Consider the following 8,534-nt stretch of genomic DNA (forward strand, 5'->3'; position numbering starts at 1 on the left):
TTTGAAATTGGGAAAGTAAGGAAAAACACAGGAAAATCATGTTGTTGAATCAAGGCAGCCTACAAAGGCAAATGCATGCATTTAGATGCACTCACTCACTTATATGTCCCACTATATGCCACCCTGTAAATCTGCTACCTACACCGACTCAGAGTTTTTCCTGTGCTCCATCCAGCTCCCCATATGCTTCTGCACTTTATTTTTTAATGGATCGATTTACAACATTTTCCATCTTCATATGTATTTCCCTCTGCCAAAGACCTTTACCCTGTTTTAAAAACAGTTTTAATTACTTTTTTCTTTCTGTCACACTGTGACTCTCTTCAGTTTATGTATTTGTGTACAAAGATCTTTTTTTTTAATGCTTCATTATTAACGTTGTGGTTCAAATGAACTTTTACAGACGTGGCTATTTTCATTTCAGGAAGTGGAAGGAATTTTGACATGCTAACTAAACAAACTCTCATTTGGCGGTATTTCCCCCTTTCTTCCACCCAGATTCGCGAAACGGCTTTTCCAACGATGTAACGCGTTTAGTTTCCATGTCATAAAAAAGACATCGCTCCCCAAAGGGAAATGGAAGCCGTCTTATTACAGAGTACCTGCAATGATTTGATGGGGAACACTTGAAGTGTTAGTAGACTTAAGCACCAGGGTGGTCCAGTTCAATCTGGAGTGAAAACAGGGTGGTACATAAAGTGCATGTGATTTTTATTTTGTTTTGTTTTTTTTGGCACCCTCATGTGTTATTATTGGCAGACATTCATGTGTACTCAGCAGGGGGTGCGGTGTTGCCATCAAGTTGTAGGTATGAAGCATGCAGTCGCTCTTGTTTTCTTTACAGCAAGGTGTCACTTAATGATGTTTTTTTTTTGTTTAAAGACATTAAAAATGAGAAAGATAATCTCTGTGCGTAATTAGGTGCCCCCCTCCAACTGAACTTGAAGTTGACATCCTGAATAACAATCTGTTCAAGCAAAATCATGAACCAAAACATTTATACAACTGCCACCGTGAGCCATTGTGTGGAGTGTGTACACGTAAACCCAATATTATTTCATTTCAGAAGCATTTACTGCCTAAAAGCACAGTAAACCGGACTTAGAAGACACTCAGCTCAGCTGTTACACAAATGTCATGGGAAATCTGCACGGTTCTAATGAGTCAGAGCGATATGGAACACCAACAGCGTCAGCGTCAGGAAGTTGCTGGCCACTGGCTTCAGTCTGCTGATACCAGGAGGGTTGCAGGGAAAGTGATGTGCAAGCTGCTGTTTGGCAGGGAAAGCCGACCTCACAGTGACTGACAGAACAAGGCGAGCGCTGTGGGTCACTTCCAGCTCTGAATGTAATAAGAGTCTTGTGTGTAGGTGTTTGTGTATCTGTGTGATACATCAGCGAGTTTATGAGCTCCAGACAGCACAAACAGCAAAAAAATGTGCTTACTTGGAGGTTTTGGTTCAGTTGCTTGAAAAGATTGTTTCGTAAGATTAATTTTTCCAGTCCCTGTCAACATATGAACACCAGGCTCTGAATATGTGACGGGGTGGAGTCCGCATGTTCTCCAGGTTCCCCCACAGTCAGAAACATACATGTTAGCTTAACTGGCATTTCTAAGTTGGTCATAGGTGTGGATGGCATCCTGTGTCTATGTTAGCCCTGTGATAGACTGGCAATCTATGACAGCTGGGCTAGGTTCCAGCTACTACTTACTACTACGTCCAAAATGGATGTAGGTTTGGTTGTGCTTGTCTTGCCAAACATGTTTAAATTTGTATTGAAACCAAAACAATGGAAAAGCATCAATTGATTTGAACTTCTTATAAGTGCCATGCATCTGCCTGCTACAGTCTACTTTTTTTTTTCTTTTTTCAATGTAGGGAAATGTATTTAATGAGTGTTGTGAACTGAAAATGTGTATGTAATGTGTGAAACTGATGAAATAATAATAGGATTCCTCTTTTGTGCTGCTTTGCTAGCTCTTCGTTGTAGCCAGTGTCGGTCGTTCAGGGATGTTCTTGCCATTAGTCTCTTTTTTTTACAGTCTACTTAAAGTCTACAGCGTCAGCTACACTGTTAGGGGGCCCCATGTCGCGCTGAAGGCCTGGAAACTGTTCAATGTATATCCACATCCTTCACTTAACACCACTAAATATCTTGAATGCATCCTGTTTATGTATCCTACTATACCCCCTCCCTCCCAGCAGCTGTATTTATGTCAGTAATGCCAGTGACACAGAGCGCTTATTGACTAACAGTAAAATGACTTTTGCCACAGTGTCGGCTGATCATAATTAATGGGATGTGAGAGGAGTCGTAAATCCTTTATTGAGACAAAAATCATTTGTCAGCATTACCTTTCACATGCAGATGTGACTAAGAGGGCTGTCACATTGTATATTTGCCAGGCAAACTCTTGTCTTTCATTACTCTTCACTTTGATCTCCTATGACTGTTTGCTTCTGTTTCTGCTCCTTGAGGGGATAAAACTGTCTGGGAGTGATTCAAGTGTATTGATGCCACAAAATTACAATGGTGCACTCTCACTGTTTGTCTCTGGCCACTGAGACGTGCATGATTAAAACCCGGCGACGGACCTCAAAGTTGTGTCAGTGTAGGCGTGTTCCAAGCATCACGACACCAGCGTCAGGGCCCTCTGCATCTATGACTTATCCCTGAGAGGAAGCGCTTGTTTACCGCTTTAACTGAGTATTTCCGCTGTGAACCGTTTGTGGTTTGTGGAAACAGATGAGGTGTGCAAGTCAAGTGTCCTGGAAAGACAGCTGGAGAGGTTGACGAGGGTTGTTTACCTGAGCGTGTGCCTCTTTAAGTGTGTATGTATTTATATGTTACTGGACAGGCTGCGTTGGATGTTATCCAGCCTGATGTCAGCCATACGGTATTCTAAAGGTTCCTACAGTTCCTATAATAATTCCCGTGTACACTAGAGCAACATGCTCATATAAACACACAAACACAAAGATTTATGGAGAAGATTGATTTGAGTCTTTCTCTCAGGCTGCTAAATTTACATGTACAAATATACGCTCATGCTACATAATTGTTTGTCCTGTTTTTGCTGCTGGCTGTGAAATTAAAATGAAAATTTATGCACTGGGGTGCGTAAATGCTTGTTGACTTCTAGCCAATGTGATTGTGTCATAATATCTGATACAGCTAAGGTAGTTCAACTCCTGATGGTTTAGGAAGAATTCACAACCAAAGAAATAATTGTTGCAAGATTATGTACGGATGCCTGCCTGCCTGTCTGTTTTTTTATAACTGTGCAAGAATTTACATTACAATGCACCAGCTATGCTTGTGCCCCAGGCAGCAGACTTCAAGTGGACTTTGGCTGCTCCCTTATTCACAAGGGGTTGCTAGGGCAAATAGGTCTGCATGTTTTGATTTGGCAGATTTTTATACCAGATACACTTCCTGACTGATTTGTGTCTCAGTCCAAGATCAAACATTATGAAGCCGCATAAGTGGATTTCAAATAAGTATAACAGGAATGACTGCTTGACCATCAGGTCTTTTGCTATCTGTGTGTGTCTGTAATGGAGTATATTCCAGGTTAGCCAGCACCTCGTTGGCTTAGCTTAACATAAAGACAGAAAGAAAACAAAGAAACAACCAGCAGTAGCTCTGCCTCTATCAGGCCTTAGAGGTGCTTGCAAGAAAATGTAATATGTGTTATTTGTTATGTGTCCTAGTCCCTAGTTCCCACGATGTCTGATAAATTTTTTTTTATGCTAAAGCTAATCTGCTGCTAGCTGTAGCAGAAAGCTATGATACAGTTAGTAAGAAAGCACAATGCTATCTATTCCTTAAACTAAACTTGTTCTTCTCTGGTGAACTTCTATTTGATATTTTGTGTTTACATTTCAGGCCAAATGTTTCTTTTCTTTTTTTTTCTTTTCTTTTTAAATATATGCTCACTTTAGTGCAAGCATCCATGATAGCATGTGAAGATACATTAGCATGCATAGTACATCTGTGAAGACCTCATTAATACTGAAAGATTTTTGATCAGTATTCAGACTTCTTTCTCAGAAAAGGCCACACCTAGCAAAACAATGCCTAACCACATCCTGCATGCCTTACAACAGTCAGGTGCCATAATCAGATTCTGGGTGCTAAAGTGACCCGCCCGGTGCTCTAACCTGTTACTAACTGAAAACATTTAGCACATTATGAAGTGAAAAATATGATGGAGACGGCCCACAACTCTTACTTCAAGGAAGAAAAGGAAAACATTTTACTTTTAACGCTACTTACATCATTTGGTTGCCTCGGTTTCCAACGGCTTGCAAAGTGTTGCTAACAAAAGAGAGGATTCCTCACAGTCCCAGATATTTTAAATGAGCTGGTGGCAGTAAATTGTTTTCTGGAAACTGAACTGTAATAAGAAACTTAAAATAAGACCACTTGTCACTGGTGTCAGTTCAGACTAGAAGTGACTGATAAATGAATAAGTTAATGAGATTAGACATGGAAAATCCTGTTTCTTTTTATTGCACATAGAGTAACTGTAACCAGTCATATCTACCAGCATGTCAGTGCAAGTGACCTAGACAAGCAGCACTCACTGAGTGGTGTCTGGTGAAGTGCGGACATCTCAGCCCCATCTGAGAAAAGCCAGACATAATGCTCCTATGCTCGTATGTCACCCAGAGCATGTTGTTGGCGCCTGCAATACTAACACACTCATCTCCTTTCCCAACTTGTGGGAAGACAGCAGCTTTACCGAGTAGATAGAAACAGTCATGCTTTGATGTTATCCTAAGACGCCTAAAATATGATGTTGAGGAAGACTGATAGTGCTTGCTCAGCTCTTCAGATGCAATTAGTCACCGGTGGATGAAAAAGCTTGTCCTAACCTGTGGAATAAGGAGAGAGTGCCGAGCTCAGTGGACAATGAAAGGTCTGATTATATTGAAATCCAAAAATAGTTTTCTTTGAAAAGTTTTTAGGCAATGACTGGACCTGACCCAGCACCCCTGATGATCAGGTCTACACTTTACTGCAAGTCAGCTATGTGGAGAACTTCACCTTCCCATCCAATGTCACAGTGGGGGCTTCAACTGTCAGAGTATTTACAGGCAGAGCAAAATGAGATCACATGCTCAGTTCAAGGCCAGTCATGTCAGACAGTGAAGTGGATGAACAGAAAGCAACTGGCAGCAAAACGAAGTGAGAGAAAAGGCAGATGAGTGACAGGCAGGTGGGGTCACAGGGCGGGGGCGGGGGGGGGAGTGCATATTATTTCAAACCATTCTCATAAAGACAGTAACTGTCTTGTTACAGCGACTGTAACTGGCCAGTGGTCAGATGGTGTGACCTTATACTCAGCTGTCAATGCTGCTTGTTTGTGTTATACCCTTAATTAAGAGGAGCAGCCTGGTGCTGCTAGCCAAATGCACTTGATCAACTGAACATCAGCAAGCGTGGCTAACTCAATAAAAGCAGAGGTTTTGACAGTTTGCGCCAAGTCTGGAGCATTAAGGTGTGTGTGTTATCAGAATAGCATAATATTCCCAGAAGTGGACATCCCTGCAAATCCCCCCCAAAGCCAGGCAATGCAAAAAGAAACTACAAAAAAATCCAAGAGCTACATATCACATTCTATAGACCTCAGTTAGCATTCAACAGGAAAAGTTCATGACATTACAATTAGAAAAAGACTGAACAAGTTTGGCTTGTTTGGATGCATTGCCAAGAGAAAGCCTCTTCTCTCTAAAATGAAAATAGCAACACGACTTACGTTTACAAAGTTGTATCTGAAAGAAACCACAAGACTTCTGGAATAATGTCTTTTGAACAGACGAGACCGGAGTGCAGTGACCTGCGTGCCAAAGACCGAACACAGCACATCGGCACAAACACCTCATAGAAACTAGGCACCTTGTAGTCGACCATGAACTCCTCTGTGTACCATTATACACCGAGGAGTTCTAGAGTCAAATGTGGGGCCATCTGTTAGCTTGGGCAACGTTGGGATTGCAAACAGAGCAGCAAACCTCCAACAAGATGGCTGAAAATTAAGAAAACAAAACCAAAAATGTGTTGTAAGCTCAGTCAAAGTCTAGAGTCTATGAAAATGTTCTTTTTCAGATGACTCTACATTGTTTCTTGGCCTATTACACATAATATAAAGTTTTCTAGTGCATTTTTTTCACATTTAGTAAGACAGTGTGCCTTTGACACCTTATCAAAATGCATTTGTTTCAATCATTTTTATTAAATTATTGTTTAAAACCTATATATATATATATATAATTTTTTTATTTCTATTTTTAAATTTATGATATAAAAAAAATCACTTCCATGCATAAACATATACAGCTGGGGTGATGGATGACCTCACTCAGTCACTTCAAGGTTAATGATTTCCAATTCTGGCTCAAGATGGAAATGTACATAGTAGTTTGTTGCAGCTTCTCTATGCCGGCTTAAGAGTTTTTGCCACACAGATCCAGTGCACTGTGAGAGCTATCACCTGTAGTTTCAATGGCCTCTAATAACATCCACATGCATCCTGGACCCCAAACTGCGGTACAGGGCATTGTAGTACAGGGCTGGGGAGAGTATATGAGGTGATCTACTCGCAGACGACAGCTGAGCACTAACCCTGGACAGAAATAGGGCAGTCGCTTTCACTTAGCAGGGGCTATACAGCCAGAACATCAGTTGATTGCACTCTTTCAGTCCCACACCATTATACTGGCATGATAACAATGGGTGTTTGATTGTGATAACTAGCGTAGGGTGACTGCATTAGGTCAGACATGTGCAAATGAATAGTAGATTTAGTGTGTGAGGAATACACATGTAATTCTGAAATGCATGTCTCTTTAAGGCCAAATGAGTAGTGGCAGCCTAATAAGACAAGGCTATTTGAGTGACCTTGTTTCCTGGAGAAAAGAGGCTAATAATAGGCCAAAATCTGGAGCTGTGGTGAAGCCTGTAATGGGTTTGTACTAAAAGCTACTTTGAATCATTCCAGCCAAGCAAACCATGGAAAAAAGAGACCATCAATTTCTCTTGTCAGAAATAAATATCATATCATGGTTCGGCAAGATGAAGATGTTTTACATCTTTATTCAGATGAATCTGGAGGAGGATGTAAAGAAACAAACTGCAGGGTTTAAAAAAAGGCCAAACAACAGCTGTATTAAAGGAGTCTAAGTCTTTCATAACAACCCTCATATGCCCACACATATCTAGCCATGATGAGGTTCTTTCCTGAAGTAATTCCAAGGAAAGAGATCAGAGTCAGGCTCGACAGCGCGCCAAGCTAAAGTGAGACATCAGCAGTTGAAATTAGTCACATGAAGCAGTTAAAACAGATTTCAGACTCTTTAGTGTCTGAAAAAGTCTTTAAAGTTAGGTTATATTTCTTGTGTAAGTTGCTTTAGTTGACAATGACACAGCTTTAGAAAGCTAACAGTCAGCAAACAGTTACCAAGCCCACTGACACTTCTTGTAAATATGAAACACTGGCATTCATTTACATCTGTGTTTGTATCCAACTGACTCTCATTTCAGCTACAGGTCTTTACAGGTCTTCAACTACCACCTTCAGAGACAAATATCTGGCTTAAGATGCTAGCATTCTTTTTTGAATGTTCAGTTATCACTGAACACCAGGGTGGCTGCAGCCTAGTTTGTAGTGCGTGGCACTTATCTGTCCAGATGGCTTCTGAGAGATAGGACATAGGAAGGCAAAGTTAAATCAAATAACCACATGTCACAACTAAGGTGAAGAGCATCTCTGAATTCACAGAACACTGAGCCTTGAAGTAATTGGACTTTGGCAGCAAAACTTGGTCCTGCTCCTGTAAGCTAAGAACAGAAAACTATGGTCATAGTTCGTATACACTTGCATAGGACAGTTGTGCATTGTTTTGCAATATTGTACATTCATTAAGATCCATATTTATATTTTAGTACTTAGTTTTTATATATTTTTAGTATTTATTCTAGATATTTATACTGTTTTACTGTTTAGTAGCCTGCTGCATCTTCCAAGACCTAAGAAGCTGTGTTTCGTCCATTTCGACATGATATGATCATGCAACAGTCTAAATCTGGGACTCTCCACCATTTGACCTTAGAACTGATGAAGCTTCTCGAATGAGAGGTGAAAGGTCTTCAAGCAACTTAAAGAAGTCCAGATGCTTTTCTTTTCAAGCTCCTCAGACTACGATGACCTGAATGACTGAGAACCTTCACAGACATTATACAACATAATTATAAGAATTACATATGAACCAAGGCTACAAACTCCAAACAGGAAGGCTGATGAGCAGGTTTGAATCCAGGAAGAGAACTTTTTTTTTTTGCAAGTATCTTTAGACTAACGTTTCTATTTCTTTTACATATGACTTCAAGGACTTCAAGGGTTCCTATGTCCAATGGGAGTACTAAGTTATTTTAGGGCTTTAGTTATCCTGTTGTATAGTTCTTGATTTAGGCTGTGAAGCAACCCACCGCCCTCATTATTTCCATTCACCTCGATGAGAAGCAGGA

Source organism: Rhamphochromis longiceps, linkage group LG17 (genome assembly GCF_057381845.1).
Source record: "Rhamphochromis longiceps isolate RC_006_pf linkage group LG17, R_longiceps_female_GT1.1, whole genome shotgun sequence".
NCBI lineage: Eukaryota > Metazoa > Chordata > Actinopteri > Cichliformes > Cichlidae > Rhamphochromis > Rhamphochromis longiceps.